We start from the raw sequence: 237 nt of genomic DNA, 5'->3' as shown, positions 1-237 counted from the left end.
AATTACAGCTTCAACCGACTTAGGCCGTCCTAAACTGCTCATTGGCCAATAATTTCCTTTTCAAGGTATGGAACCAGTTCTCTGCTTGATGACGGTTCTTTGGTAGTGGGTTGTCATCTCTGAAAGGCAAACTAATAGTAAAGTGACCCTTATCAAAATGAATACTTGCTCCAACCTTTTTTAAGAAGAGTTTATCTTCTTGAGAGTGCTCAGTCTTGCTGACAGCCTCAAGCTCAC

The sequence above is a fragment of the Penaeus monodon genome, chromosome 20, assembly GCF_015228065.2.
Source record: "Penaeus monodon isolate SGIC_2016 chromosome 20, NSTDA_Pmon_1, whole genome shotgun sequence".
NCBI classification, from domain to species: Eukaryota; Metazoa; Arthropoda; class Malacostraca; order Decapoda; family Penaeidae; genus Penaeus; species Penaeus monodon.
This window is presented reverse-complemented; position numbering follows the sequence as displayed.